The sequence below is a fragment of the Dendrobates tinctorius genome, unplaced genomic scaffold, assembly GCF_039654945.1.
Source record: "Dendrobates tinctorius isolate UK_male_01 unplaced genomic scaffold, ASM3965494v1 ptg000063l, whole genome shotgun sequence".
NCBI lineage: Eukaryota > Metazoa > Chordata > Amphibia > Anura > Dendrobatidae > Dendrobates > Dendrobates tinctorius.
In genome coordinates, this window is record NW_027361731.1 from 29,565,786 (window position 1) to 29,590,295 (window position 24,510).

Here is a 24,510-nt window from a genome sequence, read left to right on the forward strand (position 1 = left end):
TTGGTGCCAGAAGGGCTGGTCTGAGTATTTCAGAAACTGCTGATCTACTGGGATTTTCACGCACAACCATCTCTAGGGTTTACAGAGAATGGTCCGAAAAAGAAAAAAAATCCAGTGAGCGGCAGTTCTGTGGCCGGAAATGCCATGTTGATGCCAGAGGTCAGAGGAGAATGGGCAGACTGGTTCGAGCTGATAGAAAGGCAACAGTGACTCAAATTGCCACCCGTTACAACCAAGGTAGGCAGAAGAGCATCTCTGAACGCACAGTGCGTCGAACTTTGAGGCAGATGGGCTACAGCAGCAGAAGACCACACTGGGTACCACTCCTCTCAGCTAAGAACAGGCATCTGATGGCTACTTTCAGCAGGATAATGCGCCATGTCATAAAGCTCGATTCATCTCAGATTGGTTTCTTGAACATGACAATGAGTTCACTGTACTCAAATGGCCTCCTCAGTCACCAGATCTCAATCCAATAGAGCATCTTTGGGATGTGGTGGAACGGGAGATTCGCATCAGGGATGTGCAGCCGACAAATCTGCGCCAACTGTGTGATGCCATCATGTCAATATGGTCCAAAATCTCTGAGGAATGCTTCCAGCACCTTGTTGAATCTCTGCCACGAAGAATTGAGGCAGTTCTGAAGGCAAAAGGGGGTCCAACCCCTTACTAGCATGGTGTACCTAATAAAGTGGCCAGTGAGTGTATATAGTAGTGATACTCTGCACAGTGCCCCCTGCTGATAGCCCTGCACACAGTGTACTGTAGAGTCACCATACATTGTGGGTGGGGATCTGCAGACAGGGGCACAGTGTGTACAGGGACTATATATAGTAGTGATACTCTGCACAGTGCCCCCTGCTGATAGCCCTGCACACAGTGTGCTGTAGAGTCACCATACATTGTGGGTGGGGATCTGCAGACAGGGGCACAGTGTGTACAGGGACTATATATAGTAGTGATACTCTGCACAGTGCCCCCTGCTGATAGCCCTGCACACAGTGTACTGTAGAGTCACCTTACATTGTGGGTGGGGGTCTGCAGACAGGGGCACAGTGTGTACAGGGACTATATATAGTAGTGATACTCTGCACAGTGCCCCCTGCTGATAACCCTGCACACAGTGTGCTGTAGAATCACCTTACATTGTGGGTGGGGATCTGCAGACAGGGGCACAGTGTGTACAGGGACTATATATAGTAGCGATACTCTGCACAGTGCCCCCTGCTGATAGTCCTGCACACAGTGTGCTGTAGAATCACCTTACATTGTGGGTGGGGGTCTGCAGAAAGGGGCACAGTATGTACACTGACTATATATAGTAGTGATACTCTGCACAGTGCCCCCTGCTGATAGCCCTGCACACAGTGTGCTGTAGAGTCACCTTACATTGTGGGTGGGGGTCTGCAGACAGGGACTATATATAGTAGTGATACTCTGCACAGTGCCCCCTGCTGATAGCCCTGCACACAGTGTGCTGTAGAGTCACCTTACATTGTGGGTGGGGGTCTGCAGACAGGGGCACAGTGTGTACAGGGACTATATATAGTAGTGATACTCTGCACAGTGCCCCCTGCTGATAGCCCTGCACACAGTGTACTGTAGAGTCACCTTACATTGTGGGTGGGGGTCTGCAGACAGGGGCACAGTGTGTACAGGGACTATACACTCACTGGCCACTTTATTAGGTACACCTGTCCAACTGTGTGTTAAGACTTAATTTCTAATCAGCCAATCACATGGCGGCAACTCAGTGCATTTAGGCATGTAGACATGGTCAAGACAATCTCCTGCAGTTCAAACCGAGCATCAGTATGGGGAAGAAAGGTGATTTGAGTGCCTTTGAACGTGGCATGATTGTTGGTGCCAGAAGGGCTGGTCTGAGTATTTCAGAAACTGCTGATCTACTGGGATTTTCACGCACAACCATCTCTAGGGTTTACAGAGAATGGTCCGAAAAAGAAAAAAAATCCAGTGAGCGGCAGTTCTGTGGCCGGAAATGCCATGTTGATGCCAGAGGTCAGAGGAGAATGGGCAGACTGGTTCGAGCTGATAGAAAGGCAACAGTGACTCAAATTGCCACCCGTTACAACCAAGGTAGGCAGAAGAGCATCTCTGAACGCACAGTGCGTCGAACTTTGAGGCAGATGGGCTACAGCAGCAGAAGACCACACTGGGTACCACTCCTCTCAGCTAAGAACAGGCATCTGATGGCTACTTTCAGCAGGATAATGCGCCATGTCATAAAGCTCGATTCATCTCAGATTGGTTTCTTGAACATGACAATGAGTTCACTGTACTCAAATGGCCTCCTCAGTCACCAGATCTCAATCCAATAGAGCATCTTTGGGATGTGGTGGAACGGGAGATTCGCATCAGGGATGTGCAGCCGACAAATCTGCGCCAACTGTGTGATGCCATCATGTCAATATGGTCCAAAATCTCTGAGGAATGCTTCCAGCACCTTGTTGAATCTCTGCCACGAAGAATTGAGGCAGTTCTGAAGGCAAAAGGGGGTCCAACCCCTTACTAGCATGGTGTACCTAATAAAGTGGCCAGTGAGTGTATATATATTTATCTCTATATCTATCTATATATGTCTATATTATTATTATTATTATTATTATTATTATTATTATATCTGTATATCTCTATCTATTATCTATCTCTATCTATATATCTATCTATCTCTATATCTTTCTATCTATAGCTATCTATCTCTATATCTATCTATCCATTATCTATTTTCTATCTATCTCTATATCTATCTACCTATCTATCTATCTATCTATCTATCTATCTTTCTTTCTATATCTATCTTTATATCTATCTCTATCTATCTCTATCTATCTCTATCTATCTCTATGAATCTTTCTATCTATATCTATCCATTATCTACTTTCTATCCATTATCTACTATCTATCTCTATATCTATCTATTTCTACATCTATCTTTCTATCTATTTCTATCTAACTCTATATCTATATATCTATATAGAATTATACCCTATGAGGGGGGCAGTATTATACCCTATGAGGGGGGCAGTATTATACCCTATGAGGGGGTGCATTATACCCTATGAGGGGGTGCATTATTCCCTATGTGGGGGCAGCATTATACCCTATGAGGAGGCAGCATTATATCCTATGAGGAGGCAGCATTATACCCTATGAGGAGGCAGCATTATATCCTATGAGGAGGCAGCATTATTCCCTATGAGGGGGGCAGTATTATACCCTATGAGGGGGGCAGTATTATACCCTATGAGGGGGGCAGCATTATTCCCTATGAGGGGGCAGTATTATACCCTATGAGGGGGGCAGCATTATTCCCTATGAGGGGGGCAGTATTATACCCTATGAGGAGGCAGTATTATACCCTATGAGGGGGGCAGCATTATTCCCTATGAGGGGGGCAGTATTATACCCTATGAGGGTGCAGCATTATACCCTATGAGGAGGCAGCATTATACCCTATGAGGAGGGCAGCATTATTCCCTATGAGGGGGTGCATTATACCCTATGAGGGGGTGCATTATACCCTATGAGGGGGGTAGTATTATACCCTATGAGGGGGGCAGTATTATACCCTATGAGGGGGCAGCATTATTCCCTATGAGGGGATGCATTATTCCCTATGAGGGGGGCAGTATTATACCCTATGAGGAGGCAGCATTATACCCTATGAGGGGGGCAGTATTATACCCTATGAGGGGGGCAGTATTATACCCTATGAGGGGGGCAGTATTATACCCTATGAGGGGGGCAGTATTATACCCTATGAGGGGGGCAGTATAATACCCTATGAGGGGGCAGCATTATACCCTATGAGGGGGTGCATTATTCCCTATGAGGGGGTGCATTATTCCCTATGAGGGGGGCAGTATTATACCCTATGAGGAGGGCAGTATTATATTCTATGAGGGGGTGCATTATTCCCTATGAGGGGGGCAGTATTATACCCTATGAGGGGGGCAGTATTATATTCTATGAGGGGTGCATTATTCCCTATGAGGGGGGCAGTATTATACCCTATGAGGGGGGCAGTATTATACCCTATGAGGAGGCAGCATTATACCCTATAAGGGGGTGCATTATTCCCTATGAGGGGGGCAGTATTATACCCTATGAGGGGGGCAGTATTATACCCTATGAGGGGGGCAGTATTATACCCTATGAGGGGGCAGCATTATTCCCTATGAGGGGGTGCATTACACCCTATGAGGGGGTGCATTATTCCCTATGAGGGGGGCAGTATTATACCCTATGAGGGGGGCAGTATTATACCCTATGAGGGGGGCAGTATTATACCCTATGAGGGGGTGCATTATACCCTATGAGGGGGTGCATTATTCCCTATGAGGGGGGCAGTATTATACCCTATGAGGGGGGCAGTATTATATTCTATGAGATGGCTGCATTATATTCTATGAGATGGCTGCATTATACTATGTGAGGGGGCTGCTTTATATTCTATGAGGGGGCTACCCCAACTCCTGCTACATAATTAAGACATGTACAACCTTATATTATACCCGGATATTAGCGTGTTTTACCGCATAATTGGTGGTCTGGTATTTAACTCTATGCAGCTACATAGTGGGCCCCAAGAATGATTTTCTCTGGTGGGCCCAAGGTGTTCCAGTCCGACGCTGTGTGTGTACGTACAAGTATTCCCTCCCATTTCTTCGTTTTTCTTTTTCTATCTTTTATTTGGCAACCATGGCGGCAAAAGGAGAACCTTGGTACAAACAGCAGACAAAGGAAGTTCTTGCTGGGTTATGCACGTACCAAGGCCTTGACGCCACAAACAAAAACAGAGCTCAAATGATCGCGGCTCTAGTGCAGCTGGACAACGACCAGAATCCAGCGAGCGCAGACGTTGGCCCAAGTAACAATGGGGCTGCAGCAGAGGCTCCACTCCTGAGCGCTGGCCCCACATTCAACCAGAACGGGGTGGACCCCTATCTGCAAATGGCCTTGGACGAACTCCCCGCCGGAGACAGTGATGGGCGGGTGAGGCTGATCCAGCAATATCGGCAGGAGGCCCAAGCCGAACGTGAGCGCCAAGCTGAGGCTGAGAGGGCTGAGCGTCGAGCCCAGGCTGAGAGAGCTGAGCGCCAAGCAGAAGCTCAGAGGACACATGAGCTGGAGATGCTCCGACAAGGGGGGCATGCCCCCACAGCCCGAAGCCGTGAGCCCAGCAGCGTCCAGACTCCTAAACCCCGGACAGAGCATTTTCCCGTGATGGAAAAGGATGGGGACTTGGACACGTTTCTGCGAGCCTTTGAAAAAGCCTGCAGACAGTACCAGCTGCCTAGAGATCAATGGGCAAGGTACTTGACCCCAGGGCTAAAAGGCAAAGCCCTGGAGGCATTTGCTTCTCTTCCGCCAGAAGCCGATGACGACTATGACGCCATAAAGCAGGCGCTGATCGCCAAATACCGGCTGACACCTGAGGTATACCGAAAGAAGTTCCGGCACCTCCAACGTGGCCCACATGATAGCTACAGTGATGTGGTGCAAGGAATCAGGACCCACTTTGACCAGTGGATCCATGGACTGTCCGTTGAATCCTTTGACGAGCTACGGGACCTGATGATCAAAGACCAGTTCCTGCATCTCTGCCCAGCTGAGGTCCGACAGTTCATCCTGGACCGTGAACCAACGAACGCGGACAAAGCGGCGCAGATCGCTGACAACTACGAGGCCAACCGGAAGCCCGAGACGCGGAGGACAGTCACCACCAGCTGGAGAGGGGGTAAGCCGGCAACCAACCCCAGTGCCCCAGCTAGCCGTCCCTCCGGAGGCCCAGTCCCTGTTGCCAACAACAGGCCGGCTACTGACAGTCGCCTGTGTCACCACTGCAAGCGGCCTGGTCACTTCTCTTACACCTGTCCGGATAGGCCGAAGAACCCCCCAGCCAAGGCCCCTGGGCTCAACGCCTCTGTTCTTTTGGTGGGAGGTGTGGTTGGGAGGGCTGACGACAGCGTTCAACCTGTTCAGGTGGGGGCCCGTCTTGCTACAGGCCTCAAGGACACCGGGGCTGAACGAACCCTCATCCGTCCTGGACTGGCGGCCCCTGAAGAGTTTGTTGAGGGGGAAACCCTGACTGTCACCGGGATTGGAGGCACCCGTTGTCCCTTGCCAGTGGCCCGGGTTTATCTCGATTGGGGTACTGGGAGCGGGTTGAGGGAGGTGGGAGTGTCTGAAAATTTGCCCACTGATGTTTTATTGGGGACTGACTTGGGGCGGATGGTTGCATACTACGTCCCTGACACCCTTCCCCAAACTGATAATAAGGGTAACGTTAACCCTGATGATGATGATGATGAGGGGAACCTGAATGTGTTACCTGCTAATGCCTTGATGAGTAATGATGCAACTAACAACCATTCTTTCCCAAGGTATGATGCTGATGTGAATGTACCAAAGCAAACTGATAACCATTCTTTTCCAAGGAAGGATGATGATGATGTTGATGTATCTGTGCCGACTGAACCCGTTAACCCTTTCTTTGAAGCGGTAGATGTGTCCACGGGTACCGAAGTGCTCAGCCCCGTCACTCTGCGGAGTGAGACGGCTGAGGGACCCCTGGCAGGAGCAAGCCACGGTGCTCAAGGAGATGGGGAGGTGCATGGGGACCATGAGGAAGGTAATGCCATGCAGCTGACCAGTGCCACCGAGGAAGGTAACTGGCCCATAAGTAGCACTGCTCCTGAAGTGTTGGGGGTGGATGGGGAGGTAGAGCCCAGGGCAGCACCGGCTGGTGGGTCTGTTGAAATCCCCAGGGAGACAGCATACATAGCAGCTGTCACACGCAGTCAGAGTGCCCAGATCGCAGGTAACGCACTGTCTTCTGGACCCTCTGCTGCTACAGGAGAGACTGAACCAGAGGTGCACCCAGAGCCGGTTCCAGAGGGTCCCAGTAAAGGAGGTACCCTGACGTCACTTCTGGCAGCCTCCAGCATGGAGTTCCAGGCTGCTCTGCACTCAGATGCCAGCCTGGAGAAATTGAGAGGTCTCGCCGAGACGCCCACCTCCGAGTCTGTTAAGGAGAGGGTGTTCTGGGAACGAGGAAGGTTGTACCGGGAGACAGTACCCGGAGATCCTAAAAAGGAGTGGTTGAGGGAAAGACAGCTGGTCGTCCCCTATCAGTTCAGAACTGAGTTGTTGCGGATTGCCCATGAGATTCCACTCGCTGGACACTTGGGGATCGGCAAAACAAAGGCACGGCTGTCTCAACACTTCTATTGGCCCAAGATGGGGACAGATGTAACACACTACTGCCGCTCCTGTGCCACCTGTCAAAAAGTGAGTAAGGCGGGGCCTGCTCTTAAGGTTCCCCTTATTCCTTTGCCGGTGATAGAGGAGCCTTTCCAGAGAATCGCGGTGGACATTGTAGGACCGCTGTCCGTCCCCAGCAGCTCCGGAAAGCGATACATTCTCACCGTGGTAGACTACGCTACCCGGTACCCAGAGGCAGTAGCTCTGTCTTCCACCAGGGCAGATAAGGTGGCTGACGCACTGGTGACCATCTTTTCAAGGGTAGGATTTCCCAGGGAGATGCTTACCGATCAAGGGCCCCAATTCATGTCTCGCCTAATGGAGGCTCTCTGTGAGAAAATGCAGGTGACGCACCTGGTATCGAGTCCGTATCACCCACAGACTAATGGTTTGTGTGAACGCTTCAACGGTACCCTCAAACAGATGCTCCGCATACTGGTTGAGACCCAAGGGCGCGACTGGGAGCGGTACCTCCCACACCTGCTGTTCGCTTACAGAGAAGTTCCGCAGGCCTCGACTGGGTTCTCCCCCTTCGAGCTCCTGTATGGCAGGCGAGTCCGGGGACCCCTTGGGTTGATAAGAGAATCCTGGGAAGATGAGCCAAACCCCACAGAAGTGTCCATCGTGGATTATGTCATGCGCTTCCGTGACAAGATGCAGACCTTGACGCAGTTGGTGCATGACAACATGACGCAGGCTCAGGCTGACCAGAAGCGCTGGTACGACCAGAACGCCCGGGAGCGGACCTACCAGGTGGGTCAAAAGGTGTGGGTGCTGGTCCCAGTACCAACGGATAAGCTTCAGGCAGCCTGGGAAGGCCCGTACGTCGTCCACCAACAGCTCAACCCGGTCACCTACGTAGTCACGTTTGACCATGCTCGGGGTAGGCGCAAGGCCTTTCACGTCAACATGCTGAAGGCGCACTACGAACGTGAAGCTTGCGTCCTACCGGTCTGCAATCTGCCAGAGGATGGGGAGGAAGATCCCCTCCTGGACATGCTGGCCCAGGCCAAGGCCGATGGGTCCATTGAGGACATGGAGATAAGTGGTTCGCTAACCATATCCCAGCGGTTGCAGTTGATGGCCACCCTGGAACTCTTCCGGCCCGTGTTCACCAACCGTCCTGGGAGGACGGAGTTAGCGGTTCATGACGTGGACACCGGGAATCACGCCCCATTACGGCGAACACCTTATCGGATCTCTGAAACGGTGCAACAAGTCATGCGCCAAGAGATCGATGAGATGTTAAGGCTGGGGGTGATTCGACGGTCAAAAAGCGCGTGGGCTTCACCTGTAGTCCTCGTGCCTAAAAAGGATCGAACCACCCAGTTCTGCGTGGACTACAGGGGGCTCAACGCCATCACAACCTCTGATGCCCACCCAATGCCGCGCATCGAGGATCTGCTCGAGCGGTTGACAAACGCCAACTACATATCCATCATGGATTTGAGTCGGGGATACTGGCAGATTCCCCTGAGCCCTGAGGCGCAGGAGAAATCCGCCTTTATCACCCCCTTTGGACTGTACGAGTCCACGGTCATGCCCTTCGGCATGAAGAATGCCCCTGCCACTTTCCAGCGGATGGTCAACCACCTGCTTCGGGGACTGGAGGAGTACGCGGTGGCGTACTTAGACGATATTGCCGTCTTCAGTTCCACCTGGGAGGAACACCTTCAGCACCTCCAGGAGGTGCTCAAGCGTCTTCAACAGGCAGGCCTGACCATCAAGCCGGGGAAGGGCCAGATGTCAGGAACACCGCACTGCACTTGCTCACTGTGCCAGTGCGGGTGTCCTGAGTACAAAGACAGTACTCACAGATACCTGTGGAGCAGGGCAGCAGCGGTGACGATGCGTGCTTCAGAGTATCAGGACCTGAAGCACATGACTGCTGGGGGCGTGGCCTAAGCTCCACAGATCTAGGAGCTGCAGGGAAACTCCTAGAAAGGTAACTATGGGGCAATGTTACCAAGGGGCATAGACAGAGACAGAAACCAGATGAAGCCAGGGTCAAAGCACCAGATAGCAATACAGTACCACGGGGTTTAGACAGAAAGGATAGTCAGGGCGTAGCAATAGGTCAGAAAACCAGAACGGGCAATAGACGGTACAATAGGGACAAACTGTAACGGAGTAACGATAGCCAAGCCAGGAGGTCAGAACCGGAGAAGACAGTAGTACCAAAGCGAGAGACGGAGTACAGAGTGAGGGAACAGGCCGGGTCATACACGGGAATCAAACAAGCAACACAGAATACACGCACACCAGGGGCCAGACACACCAGAACAACAGTATAGCTGACAGAGAACCCTGGTAAAGAGTGAGTATAAATACCCCTCCCAGATCCAGAAAGAGGCCACGAACACTTAACCCTGTGAGTGCAGGGCAAGAACCCTGTTCAAACCATGACACCAGATAGGCATGCACAAGGTCCACTACCTGGGGCACCGGGTAGGCGGGGGTTCCATGAGTCCGGAGCCAGAAAAAGTGGACGCAATCGTGTCCTGGCCCACCCCCAGGACCAAGAAACAGGTGAAGTCCTTCTTGGGCACTGCAGGGTACTATAGGCGGTTCGTACAGGACTATAGCGCCCTTGCCAAACCCTTGACTGACCTCACCAAGCAGAGGCTACCCCAAACAGTCAACTGGACAGATGACTGTGAGGCGGTTTTCCAAGCTTTGAAAGCAGCCCTGTGCAACTCTCCAGTGTTGAGAGCAGTCGACAGCAGTCGCCCGTTTCTGGTACAGACCGACGCCAGCGAGTTTGGCCTCGGTGCTGTGCTTAGCCAGGTCGACTCGGGGGACCAAGAGCACCCTGTGTTGTATCTGAGCCGGAAACTTTTGCCGAGGGAAGTGGCATACTCGACCATCAAGAAGGAGTGTCTGGCCATGGTGTGGGCACTGCAGCGTTTGCAGCCCTACCTGTACGGGCGCGCCTTCACGGTGGTAACTGACCACAACCCTCTGAGCTGGTTGCACACAGTGTCCGGAACCAATGGAAGATTGCTCCGCTGGAGCTTTGCCCTTCAACAGTACGACTTTACTGTAAAACACAGGAAGGGCAGTGAAAACGGCAATGCCGATGGGTTGTCCAGCCGGGGCGAACCTGTTGAGGTGCGCATGGCCGATTACCGGGAGGTAATGCCTCCTTAGCGCCCTCTTAAGGGGGGAGGTGTGATATACAATGCCTGAGAAGTATGAGGTTTTTTTTTCCTGTAAAAGATGTTGTTTTGTTTTAAATATTGAGATATGTGCCTAGGAATCCCCCCCCCCCCTTTCCTCGTTATAATTGTACCCTGAAGCAGCTAGCACTGAAATCTGATCCCGGTTACTTCCTCTGTAGGATCAGGAATGTTAATTAGCTAGCACACTTCTTGTCATACCATTTGGCTTCTCTCAGCTGAAAAAAGTGCGGGAAAAAAGGTCTTTGTTTGGAATAAAGGTTAGCAGTAAACCTTTAAGAGCCTGCCCTGCGAAAACCGTACAACACAGAGATATAATAACCATATCTCTGTGATCCGAGCGGTCCCAGCTCCGCTACAGTGTCCCTTCCCAAGTCCTAATATGTCGAGAACCTGAGATATGATTTGCGCCCAAATGGACGGTCATATCGCATAGATGTTTGATGTTTTCTTGATAGGCTCATTACGCTGGGAAACATGATACCACTGATGAGTCCATACCAGCTTCTCCCATAAAGTTATAGCTAATCTAAGTTTTGTAGCCAAAACATAACTTGGATAAGAGAGGTGGGATCAACCCAGAATGCACCTCTCCGTGATGTCACATAGGAAAGTCTATAAGGCCTTTCCTGGGCAGACCAGCTCAGAAGAGCTCTAATCCTTGTGCTGACAAGAACTCCAGATGAGTGGAGATGTGTGGCTCCGCCTTCTTTCTCCGCCGCATGGGTTTGCCTAAACAGCCATGATCAACCGTGAGTGTACCTCTGTTTTTTTAATCCTTTTATTTTATATCTGTACTGTACCTATTCTATGTCTCAATTTTATAGCAACTTTTATCTGTAATCACTGTCCTCTTTCGGAAAATAAATGAAATAATTATTTAGATCTGTCTCCATGCTCTAAGAATCGAACTATACGCCTTTGATAGATAATCGCTATGAATTCAAGGGGTTTGCCACGGACCCTCTTAATTTAACACTGTGAATTAAGTAACCGTGACTGGTGGCAGCGCGTTGTGTACGGCTATTGCGGCTTGCTGGCAGTCTAGAAGGGTCTTATATTGCTGAATGAGGGGCTGCGGCCACGGCATTGATAATTCCCTTACTGCAGAAGCCTAATTGCCGGTTCACAACAGGCAGCCCGTCCGGCGACCAATTATCCTAGGTGCAGTTCCCTGACTGACCTGAGGGTAAGGGGGGCGCCAGAGAGCTGCGAGTTCCAAAGCGGAACTGAGAAAGTGGGATATACATAAATCCCCGCAGTACTTGGAAGATTGATAGCAGTGGTGGGGCATCCAAATTAAACTCCCCCTGCGGCAAATTGTAGAGCGAGAGTAGCTTGCTGGATATTTTGGTCACATGGTGCTAGTGGTGGGATAACTAAGATAAGCCCAACTGTGCCTGTGATAGCCGTGTGCTGGCAGTGTGTCTCGTCCCTCCGTCCGCTGATACACCCGTGTCAGTGGTGGGACTGTGACATAGTGGTGACACAGGGTCCGCTGTCCGTCGCGTTTTGGTTGCAGCGGGACCCCCGTCAGTCGCCCGTATTTGGACGAACGGCCATGGGCTGTTCGTCACACCGGATCCGGCGAAATGCAATGCCGGATCCGGTTTCCCCCCATTGACTTGCATTAGAGCTGGATCGAGCCGGATGGCCATGCGTTTCATCCGGTTTTCGCCGGATCCGGCAATGTGTCGCAATCCGGCGTCTGGAAAAAACGGCTACTGTAACGTTTTTTGTCTCCGGCGAAAAAGCCGGACACGCCGGATCCGGCGTGTCCGGCTTTTTCACACAATGAAAGCCTATGAGCGCCGCAATGCGCCTGATCCGGCGACAGCCGGATCCGGTGGCCGGATCCGGTTTTTTTGGTCTGAGCATGCTCAGTAGCTCTGCCCACAAGACATATATAAAAGCAAGACAGTGGGACCCTCAGCCACACCCAACATGCCACCCAAGCCAAGAACCAGGAGCAGGAGAAGGCAGGAGACATCTGCAGCAGCACCATCAGCACCACCACCACCCCAAATGGAGCAGCATGCTGAACAACGGGAGGGGAGTCCAGCAGCAGATGAGAGAAGGTAATTATCAAATCCCCCATTCCTCCAAACTAGGGCCATGGAATATAAAGATATTCATTGGCCCTTTGTTTCTCTTTATTCAACAGCCGCCCAAGAGATGCAGCAGCAGCAGCAATGGCAGCAGCAGTAACACCACCCACAGGCATGGAGTCTGGCCAGCAGGAAGACAGCACATCTTCTTCTGGGAGCCCTCCCTCGCATCGTCAGCGTTTGACAGTAAGTTTTTATTTCCAAAATCCATCATCTCTGTAATATATGTCTATTCATTGCCTTTTATTTCAAAACAGGAATCACAAGATGAAGAGGAGCTCCCAGAAGAAGAAGGAAGGGGTGGACAGACACCTGGAGTGGGCTCACAATTGGTAAGATTTTTGCAACAAACGCAGAAACACAACATCACACTACACACAACACATAGAAAACAATGTTCTGCAGACCACACACAGCAAACAAATGCCTACATCCAAAGACATAACATTTTTTGTTTTCTTCTCTAGTCTTCCCAATCTGATGCTCGGCCAAGAGGTCCTCACAGTGCCTCCCAGGGTCGTCGGCGACAGCAACGCGGCGGTCACCAGCGTGTAAGTATAAATATTTTTGCTTTGTTTTTTTGCACTTTTTATTTCATTTCTTTTGTGGAGGCTAATTATGTTATTTTTGTCTTTTTCTTTAACAGCCTTCACAGCGTGCTCCCGACTCTGACGGTGAGGATGGAGGGATTGATGTGGACCACCTCATCGATCTCGTCAGAGAAAGGGAGCCGCTATGGAATATGGCTGACCGCCGCCACGCTGACCTTATCGTTACCCGACGACTCTGGGAGGAAATCTGTTCGCTCCTTGTGGACCGCTGGGAGGACCTTGATGCTCGGGCCCAGATTAAAGAGCGTAAGTATATACAGTACCGGTTGCTTGATTTAAACCAGTGTTTCCCGAACTCCAGTCCTCGTGGTCCCCACGGATCATGTGTTCAGGATTTCTATTTACTTTGGAAATCCTGAAAACATGACCCCTGGGGACCATGAGGACTGGAGTTTGGGAAACACTGATGTTGTATACTAACCACTTTGTCCTTTGTCCTTTCTCGTTTCAGGGGAGAGAATTGTGAAGCGGTGGCGGTCTGTGAGGGATCGTTTCAAGAAGGAGTTCAATAAAGAGATGCGGGCCCCGAGTGGATCTGGAGGACGCAGGAGCAAGTACAAGTACGCACGAGCCCTGTCGTTCCTCCGGGATACAATGGTCACCAGAAGGTAAATATTACTCACCACATGTGACAAAAAAATGTTTAGATGTAACTTTTTTTTTTCAGCCAGGGCCATACCATGTCACTATTTTAATTGTTTTTTTTTCTCTTTATTCCACAGCACGGTGAGCAGCACTCGGGAGCCTGCACGATTGGACCCTTCTGAGGCGATCCCTGAGGAGACCGGCACCGAGGGACACTTCGACCGCCCCGGTACATCTGCACCTTCCCAGCCTTCCCACACATTCGACCCATCTGTCCCATCCACCAGCACAGGAGCATCGTGGCCGCCTACATTACATGAAGCTGCTGGTGAGGAGATCGCTTTCCCTTTACCCCACCCTTCTGCCCCTGCCGCCTCTAGTACACCTGCGGGTACTGGGCGGCAGCAGCAGAGGGGTCAGGAAAAGACTTATGCGCCAGAGTTCTTGCATCTGAATGCATCTTTCCAGAACTGTCTAAAAGTCTTGTCAGAGCAAATCTCCGCAGGCTTTCAGCAGATCAACTCCAGCATTCTGGAGGTGAAGACACTTCTGCAAACCATGCATTCTGAAGCAAGATCTTCGCCAAACCACACCTTTTTCAGGTCTGTTGTGGAGCGCATGGAAACGCTCTCTCCTACCCAGCAGATGCATGTAATGCATTCATGCCACAGTGCTCTCCAGCACGTTACCTCCCAACCTCCTCCTCCCACCACAGTAGTTCCTCCACCTACACCCCCTCCAGCCACTTTCCATCCTCCCCCTCCTATTACATACCATCCACCTCCCCAGCACGAGCAACCTCCCCAGTACCAGCAACCTCCCCAGTACCTGCAAACTCCACAGTACCAGCAAACTCCCCAGTACCACCAACCTCCCCAGTACCAGACATCTCCCCACTTCCAGCAACCTGCCCCGTACCAAACTCCTTCCCCATACAACTTGCCATCAACATCATCTGCTCCTACAGTCCCTGCCCAACCCTCCACTCCACCGCCCACCACCTCTTCTGCCTCCCACATGTCCACCCATTCTGTAGCTTTTTCCACACCTTCACCTCTAACTGTTCCTTCCCCACCACGATCCCAGTCCTCTCTCCACACTCCCAGTGTCGAAGTGTCCCGCAGCCCCTCCAGCATTATTTCCACCCCACACTACACCGAGTTGTAACGTTTTTTTTTAATAAAAATGGCCATTTGTTTGTTTTCAAACATTTATTCAAAAAGTTTTTTTAACTTTAAAAACATTTAAAAAAAAAAAAAAAATTTAAATAAAAGTTAAATTACTTTTACAATGGTTGTCTGTCATTTCTTTCTGCCGCGAAATATGTTTACAAAAAAAGGTAAAATAATTTCAAAGGTCAAATGGTATTCAAAACCTGGTATATAACTGTGGGTAAATTTGACCTTTTTGCCACAGTTGTGTTCCTGGTTGTGTTTGAAGCAAAGTATTTCACCTAAAAAGTTGTGTTTATTGTTGGTGATTTCAATGTACACAACTTTTGTTAAAAGGAGAAATACTTTGCATAAAACACAACCAGGTACACACCTGTGGCCTAAAGGTAAAAATAGTAAGACCATGACAAGATAGCCAACTTTGGTTGGCAAAGGTATATACTGTTTGTACACAAGTTTGGTTAAGGGCACAAATCTTTCACACTCTGTCATCCTGCCAGTGTACTCTGCCTTGAGGTGACATAAAGTATAGTGCAAAATTGTCCCTCTTTACGGAAACAGTCACAGAACTTCTAGTGGTAATGTCATGGTAATCTTGCAAGGTGGTTTCTTCAGAGGTGTCCTCAATGGAAATGGGTTCCTTGCAGATAACAAAATTGTGGAGTACCACGCAAGCTTTGATCACCTCGTCCACAGTTTCTGTCTTGAGGTTGATCGCAGTCAATAGGACCCGCCATTTGGCTGTCAGAATACCAAAGGTACATTCAACCATTCTTCTTGCTCTTGTGAGGCGGTAATTAAAAATGCGTTTTGTTCTTGACAATCCTCTGCTAGAGTACGGTTTCAAAAGGTGTTCTGACAGCTGGAAGGCTTCATCCCCTACACAGACAAATGGCATAGGTGGACCAGATGTTTGCGGCAGCGGTCTAGGGGGTGGGAACTGGAAGGTGTTTCCATACAGTTTACGCCCCATGGCAGACAGTTTGAAAACTTGAGAGTCATTGGAGCGGCCATAGGCCCCAATATCAACAGCAATAAATTTGTATTCCGCGTCAGCGATGGCCATGAGGACAATGGAAAAATATTTCTTGTAATTGAAATATTCCGATCCCGATCCGGCTGGCTTTACAATGCGGATGTTTCCCGTCCACAGCGCCCAAGCAGTTGGGAAACTGACATATCTGTTGAAACTTTTCTGAAATTTCAATCCACCTCTCTGTTGTGGGCTCTGGTAAAAACTCTTCAGCTAAGGAGTCCCACAGTGCACGGCATGTGTACTTCACTATTCCAGGTATGGTGGAAATCCCGAGTCTGTACTGGAAATGCAGTGACGAAAGGGATTCTCCAGTTGCAAAAAATCTGTGGGGAATTAAAAAACAATCAATTAGTTTAAAATTACAGCATTACATACCAAAACTCACCTATAACACTTGGAGATACAAACTACCACCAACAAGATTGCAGTGAAAGTGTGCTCTGATGCGAGCACATCCAATAAATGTGGCTTACCTTAAAGTCACCATCAGACGCTCTGCGGGTGAAACGGAGAAGCGGCAATAGGTGTCTGCTTTTCTTATGAGGTGTGCAATGCGCTCCACCAAGTAATCAAAATTCTCCATTTTCATCCGAACATATCCAAAAAATTTATCCGGGTTTCGTCTAAGGTCCATGCAGAGTGTAGAATAGACCCCACGCGTCATTCTCTTGGCTGTGATGGGGTGGATCCACAAACGTCGTCTACGATGCCTGATGCGCTGCTGTCTCACTCTCTCCTTCTCCAGAACAATCACCCTCAAACGATTTGCCTCCGCTGTAAAATCTACCACATTCTTCAAAATATTTCCAATCACAACATCCATCTTCGCCAGTCACTTGCTCTTCTCTCCAACCTGCACTTTCTCCTCTCCAACCTGTCAAAGAAGGGCTGTAGGAACATGCTATATATAGTTTTTCAGTAGCCAATCCCGTTCGGAAGGCCACAAGGGGCGATTTTAAAAACCGGATCCGGCGTAATCCGTCGAAAAACGGAACAAAAACCGGATGAACCGGATGAGACGGATCCGGTTTTGTCTGTGAAGAACAAGACTGATCCGGCAGAAAAACGGATCCGTCACATCCGGTTTTACGAAATATTTGCCGGATCCGGCGCTCCGGCACGACGCCGGATCACGCCTGACGCCGAAAACCTGATGTGTGAAAGTAGCCTAACACGGTGCTTCACCAAAGTTCATAATATTGAACTGTGAAAATAAAAAAAATACATTTTCCCCTCAAAAGTGTTGGTTTTGCCCCAATTTTTTCATTTTCACAAGGGTAACAGAGCAAAACAAACCTTACTATTTGTTGTGCAATTTTTCCTGAGTACGTCAATGCCCTACATATAATTGAGAAATAATTTTCAGGCACAGTGCAAAACTCAGAAGGGAAGGAGTGCCATATTTTAGTGCAGATTTTACTGTTATGGTTTGTAGGTGCCCTGACCCACTGGGAGAGTGGACTTTTAGGGGCCTATATACCTATATATTGGAAACTCCCCTAAAGTGATACTATTTTAAAAAATGCACCCCTCAAATATTTTAAAGGAAAAAATAAAAACGCAAAGCTGAAAAATCACTGCAGCATTAAGCAGTTAAATGGGTTGTCCACCTTCAGGAAAGTGGCCCCAAACTTTGTAAAATTCTTAAAATAAAAAAGTAAGCAGGTGTTCGTCCTCCCTGGGTCCAACGTCGGCTCCAGTGTTTTGGCTGAAGTGATGACTTCACCTCAACTACGAGCCGTCATGGTGGTCATCGGTTCGTGCACTTGCCGTCCATGTCGGAACAGTTGCAAAGTGCAGAAGCAGCGCTGCAACCAAGACAGGGTGAGTACCTGCTGAGTATATTTTAGGTATTTTACACAGTGTGGGGCCCACTTTCCGAAAAATGAATAACCCCTTTCATATCATTAGTCCCACCAATAGGGCCCAGAGAATTCTTGGTTCTCGACAACATGGCAAGTATCAGTTGATCTGTGATATCTCTTTTTCCTATTTTTATGTTGCCGTTCTTCACACAGGACACACAATGTGATCATGGTATTATGCTCACTTTACTGTTTATGTGGAAAATGGAGCTGCATCTGCTCCCTGAGACTTCCATTGTATATCGAAACAACGGCCAAGAAGGGATTTCAGTCTGTCATTATACCAGAAATTGAACTGTCATCAATGCGCCACACAAACATTTTGGCAACAACTGCGTGAACATAAAGAAATTAGAGACTGGCTGTAGTGCGTAACTTCAGCTACCATGAAGATATTATTCACCGATGGTTCCGCGTGTCTACGACGATGTCAGATTAGCACTTACCGACACATTCTAGTAAACAGTATTGAATGCAATGGAATATACACTTTCCTTAAAAAATATCTTCAGAAGGTTTCAAAGAAGTCTGTAGCTAGACCTATCCTATAAAAGATTTTCTTTAACCCACTAAGGGGTCCTTATTGACAAATGGGAGTAAACCTCATCCATAGCCCACTTCCAATATAAATACAGCTATAGAATTTGAATGGTGGCGCTAATGGATTTTCTTTAGAAGGCTCATTTCATGATTATCTTTCCGATCACTCATTGAACAAGCATAACCCTCATTTATCAGGTGAAATGCCTGGATGGCAAAATACATAAACTGCCGTTAGCTTATTTACACTTATCTCATCAAGTTTGTTTGTAAAGGAGTGAAGAAGCTGTCGACACCTCCCATGAAGAACTTAATAGATATTCTGTTTTAAATGTTGAATATTTATTTTGTGACCTGCAGCACTTAGCTTACTGGTGGATAGTGTTAAATACTGGGGCCGGCACATAGTTGAAGCAGTTACAAAAGGAACTCAGTTCCTGTTAGGCAGATAGGGAAGAGAAGTGAAAGGAGAAGGACCTATGGTCCTAATGTTAGCAGACCTGCATTGAAATATGGTCGTGTGCATGAAGAAGGGAAACCATAATCAGATAGCAAGTTCTGTAGTAATCAAGGATTACGTGGCAGAAGGATTCCTTGTCTCAGGCAAGTGAGGACCTACAGCAAACGTTACCTATATTAGAAAAGAAGTCAAAATGTAGTCAGACCTGAGGGTCATAGAGGAGAAGATGGCCAGGCTGGGACATATGTTCTACAGGGAACTCGAGATGCAGTGGCACACCAAGGAGCATGTGGCCCACATCAAAAGGACTTTAAGAATAGTCATGAGGAGCTGTAGCAATGTACTTCAGCCAGTGAGGTCCCCACACGATGGAAGGATGGTGGTTCCCAAATAGGTTTGCTGGTCTAATGTAACAGAAGTAATGTGCCAACACGTGTAAGTTCCTGCTTCTGGATGGTGCAGAAGATGTGTTCTCAAAGTGTTATGCTTGCTATCTAATGTGTATACTTCTCATCAGTATATTTGGGTCGCCCTCCCAGGGCTGCGGGGTACTCGGTACCGAGCCGGTATCAGTGGGATGTGTCACGGTGGCGGTGACCCGGACCGTGGCCCTGGGTGCCCAAGTAAATAGGGAGATGTAAATGGTGAAAGGTATTTAAATGAACAGTTCATGACGCCACCTGTGGTGATCAGCAAGGGAGGTGTTAAGCCAACGCTGCAGAAAGATCCTCTGGGACAGATGGTGTGGTGCAGCAAGGATGGTATAGCCCTCCACAGGCAGGGCTGTTGTCCCAGGGCAGGATAGGTGAAGAGACACTTAGATGTTGTTGTGTTTGGCGCAGGGGATGTAGCAGTGCCAGGTGGACGGACGCAGGAAGGAATGGAGGACACCAGGGCAAGTAGTTCCAAAGCTTTACTCACAGTCTGTAGTGCCCGCTTCTGTGCCGTTTCCTCCAGGTCAGGGACTCAGTCAACCTCCAGGCAAGATGGAATGCTCCCTTCCACACTCCGCCAACTTATGTGCCTTTTCTGAACGTCTCCTCTATAGCGCCTTTAAGTGTGAAGATCTCCTAGTACTGTGTTACACTGGAGTTCCTCCTGACAGATGTTCCCAAGAACTCTACTTGCACGGCAGACAGCTGTAGCCTGCTTCGGGGACTCTCTACTCCTAAGTCCCGGCTCTCTATCCGTGTTGCTGTTGTGCCCTCAAGTCTTAGATGGGAGTAGTGCATTTACAGCCCAGTACTCCACCGGTGTCTGCTGCAGAACCATTAGTGTCCATACAACCTCGGGGACCGGGCCCCGGCCTTGCACTTAGAACTTCTAGGCAGGGCTCTTCCTCTAACCCACGTCCTCTGTGTTCCCTTTTACTCCTATGTTCCGTACTTGTCTTTCTCTCCTATAAGCTTCAGTTCAATGTCCTTCCCCTTCTTTCCTTTCCCATGCCAGCTGGCTCAGATCACTGAGGCAGCTGCAGCACTCCTTCCTCCATCCCTCTTCCAGGGATCCCCACTCCTCCCGACTGGCTTCCTCTCTCACAGACCTCCTGTCAGACTCACCTCTAATTCTAAACCATCTCGCTCATATATATATTCTGAACTCCACCCACCTCTCAGCATGTCTAGTGTTTCAAGCAGTGAACCACCAAAGGTGCTCTGCTTCTCTCTAAGCAAAGAGCCGCAATGTGGTTATGCTGAACTACTCTATTGTGTGGGGTGTTGGAGCGTGGTCAGGAGCCTCCAACTTACCTGGATGGTGGGGCACCACACCCTAGTAGAGAGGAAGGTGCAGTACCTCTGTGGCGACTGAGCCTCAGGAGCGCCACATATATATATGTATAGGGGCTATCTCGATTAACCAGCAAGCTAACAACAGTTATCCTTGCAGGGATCAGAACAATAATACACAGGTAACATGATAATAACTACCCAGTCGGAACCGGTAACTATGAGGCCGCGGTATGGCCGACTATGGGTCCAGGAACTACGATTAATCAACTACAACATGTCACTTATCTTCCTCTGACGTCCGGCAGAATGGTGGTCGGTGTCTATTCAGTGTCTCAGCCGCTGGGCCCTGCCGACGAGTCATTAACATAAGCTTTTGGCGTTCTTACGCCCAGGTGGAGCGAGGGCACAACAGGACCCTGAAGAGTTCCTCTGCGTTGTGCCTCCCGGCGGAGATGGGATGGCGATGGCCGGGCACTGGGCGTGTAGGCCGCAGCCGTAGGCTGGGGCCGGGCAGCGGTGGCCACGGGTGGCAGCGGCTAGACCGCAACCACGGGCTGGATTCGGGCACTGGCGGCCGCGGGTGGCAGCGGGCAGGCCGCAACCATGGGCCGGAGTCAGGCAGCGGCGGCCACGGGCGGCGGCGAGCAGGCCACAACCGCGGGCTGGAGTCAGGCAGGGGCGGCCACGGGTGACGGCAGGCAGGCCGCAACCACAGGCTGGAGTCGGGCAGTGGCAGCAGGCAGGCCACAACCGCGGGCTGGAGTCGGGCAGTGGTGGCCGCGGGTAGCGGCAGGCAGGCCACAACCGTGGGCTGGAGTGACGGGAGCGCGGTCGTTCGGGTCTGGTTCCCCCTGCTGGGCTGCTTGGTGCTGTCTCCTCCCTGACCATGGTGAGTCCCCTCCAATCTCTCTGGTTGTCGCCCACTCCTTCTGCCTCTGGCTCTCTGGCGCCACCTAGGCTTCCTGCTCCTTCTCTCCCGCTCTGTTGAGTGCCCCCTGCTGGCGTTCTCAGCTCCTTTTATACCTGCTCCGCCCCCACTCCTTCTAGAACTGTCTCTGGCCCGTCCTCTAATTATGTCCCTTGGAAACAGTCTCCCTAGGAACCTTGGTGACAGTCTCCTTGGTTCCGGTCCGGCTACACAGTGGGGACTCTCCCTCCTACACATGTACAATATCTGGGTTAATTCAGTAGGTATAGCTGGACCCCTGGCAGAGATGCCATTTTCACTTCTGCCTGTTTTTAGCTCCTTTGACATTGAGTACAGTGACCCCTTCTACCTACAATAATTGAAATGTCTGCAGATTCACATGGAGAACTTCTCATGGCCATTCAAATAGTACGTGCTTTTCATTGCTTAGAGTGAGAAAGCTGTAATTGAATCTATGGGCTCTTGAAGTTTCATCAAAGCTTTTCATGGATTGAAAACAACATGAAAAGCTTCATGAAGGAGTGGAAGTTCAGTCCCCAACGATCTTCCCATATAGGTGGATTATGGGATTGCAGCACTGACGTCGCTCAGCACATTCTGAAGTCTTAGCTATTTGAGATAAACACCACACTTCTGAGTGTTGGTCACTCCTGTAGTCGCCATAATTAACTCGCACCCTTTTATTTTTGTTTCAGTCTCAAGATATTTTATCTCCAACTTTTCTCCTCACTAAAGCACCTGCCTTCTTTAATTCCGCGACCTTTATAAAAACCAATGGAAATGTGTGCAACACTTAGTAGATTGCTTTTGAAACAGATGGAGGAAAGAATTTCTCAGGTTTTTTTACAAGTTTGCAGAAAGTGACAAGAGCAGAAACCAAAGCTTGAAGCTTCTCAGAGATGATCTATAAGATAAAGATCTATGGGCTCTCGAAGTCCTTGGAACCAATCCATGACTACATGACCTTTGTGGCATGAAGAAATGTCCTTCTGGCTTAGGGAAACTACTGCCATAAAGGGAAGAAATACCACAATGGTTAGGTAAGTCCTATTGTCCAAACACTCATCCAAATGTGGTAATAGCAGGTCCGCAGGATGCAGTGACGAGACGTGAGACAGAAATGACTTTTAGGCTGTGTGCCCACGTAGCGATTTTTAAGCGTTTTTGCCGCGATTTTCGTCGCGAAAACGTTTAAAAATCGTGTACAGAACGCCCCCCATGCATTCCTATGGCATTCCGCACATGCTGTGCTAATGCTGCGCTTTTTTCCGCGGCGGAATCGCATCGCGGAAAAAATCGCAGCATGCTCATTCTTTTGTGCGGAATCGCAAAGAATTGCCGCGATTCCGCACCCATAGGAATGCATGAGAATCGCTGACTTCCCGCATGTGGCTATGCCCACCATGCAGGAAGTTAAGCGTCTCATGTGTGGTTGGTACCCATGGTGTGGAGGAGAGGAGACTGTCCTCCAGGCCCTGGGTACCATACCCCTGTAAAAAAAGAATAAAAAATAAAAAATCGGGGTATATTTACCTTCCGATGTCCCGCGCTGCATTCCCGGCCTAAGCGTTCCCAGTAATGCCTTGCGGCAAGGCCCTGTGATGACGTAGTCTCGCGTGACTCTAGCGGTCTCGCGAGATCGCTATAGCAACGCGAGACTACGTCAACACAGGTCTCGCAAGGCATTACTGGGAACGCTGTGGCCCGGGAATGCAGCGCGGGACGTCGGAAGGTAAATATACCCCGATTTTTTTATTTTTTTTAGCATTTTAACATCCTATCTTTTACTATTGATGCCGCATAGGCGGCCTTAATAGTAAAAACCTGGTCACACTTGTCAAACACTATGTTTGACGAGTGTGACCAACCTGTCAATCACTTTCCAAGCGATGCTTCAAATCGCTTGGAAAGTGCTTGAATATCGCACACGAAAATCGCGGCAAAATCGCGGTAAAATCGCGGTGAAATCGCGCAGAAAAAAACGCGCGATTTCTGGGAAGGAGTCCGGTTTTTAGTGAGCGTTTTAAAACGCTACGTGGGCACATAGCCTAAACGTTAACTTTTATAGATAAATGCCATTAGGGCTATTGTTGCGCAACCAACAGAATAACAGTAGTTGTCCTCGCAGGGAGCCAATACACATAAACAAGGATTGGAAGAACACGACTAATCCGGCAAGGACCGGTTACTATATGGCCGCGGAATGGCCGAATACGGGTCCTTAGTCACTATGTATCACTTATCTGTCCTGACGTCCCTCGGCGTTCTGTTCCACGGTGTGTCTGCGTCGCAGCCACTGGATCCAGCCGCTGAAGATCTGGCGTAGTCTTCGGGCGTTCTGACGCCCAGGAGGAGTAGGGGCACAACAGGCCCGCGGAGAGTTCTTTCACGGGATGTCCCCCAGCGGAGGCAGCGGGATACCGCCTGGGAGTGGGAGAGTGGAGGCCGCAACTGCCTGACAGGGACTGGCAGCGGCGGTGATAAGTGGTGGTTGATAGGCCACAGGCGCAGTCTGAGGCCGCACTGGAGGATCCGCAGCGGGCACAGGTCCAGTCTCTACTGTGGACTGGAGCGGGCTGGTGGTAGCTGTGGGCGGCAAAGGAGGAGTCACCGCCAAGGTCAGGAGTGAAGCGGCAGTGGCTGCGGGCAGCAGCGAGGAGGCCGCAGCCATGAGCTGGAGTGAGGCAGCAGTCTTCCTTTGTCGGTAAGCTCGGCGCCGTCTCCCTGCGGTCCACCGAGAGTCTCCCTCCTGTCGCTGTCCTCCTCTCTGGAAGCTGCTCATGGCTCTCACTCTATGGCCCTCCCCAAGTCTCCACCTCCTCCCTCATTCTGCTGACTCACACAGTCTGGCCCTCTCCGCCCCTCTTCTCTGGACTCCTCCCCCAACTGCCCTGTCTGTCTCAGCAGTCCATCCCCTAGCTCTGCTCCCTGGAAACAGATACCCCAGGAACCTGGAAGACGATCCCCTCGGTTCCGGCCCGGGTACTCGGTGGAGACCTCTCCTCCTAC